Source organism: Heloderma suspectum, chromosome 6 (assembly GCF_057233095.1).
Source record: "Heloderma suspectum isolate Gila_16-S chromosome 6, 16-S_ref, whole genome shotgun sequence".
Classification (NCBI taxonomy): Eukaryota; Metazoa; Chordata; class Lepidosauria; order Squamata; family Helodermatidae; genus Heloderma; species Heloderma suspectum.
Window position 1 is genome coordinate 6,421,539 of NC_139463.1, and position 289 is coordinate 6,421,827.

Below are 289 nucleotides of genomic sequence, written 5' to 3' on the forward strand. Positions count from 1 at the left end.
TCAATGGCTGCTAGCTCTGATAGCTGTGTATTACCTCCAGTGTCAGAGGCAGTATGCTGGGGAACATGAGAGGGAGGGTGCTATTATTCATGTCCTGCTTGCGACCTTTCCATAGGCATCTGGTTGGCCATTATGGGAAAAGAATGCTGGACTTGATAAGCTTTTGGTCTGTTCCAGTCTGGCTCTTTTAATTTCTTATACTTTCTCAAATAGGAGGGAATACCCACTGTGTGCGCAGTATCTAAAAACATAGAAAGCATGCTCCTTGTTTCTGAAATATTGTTTGTTT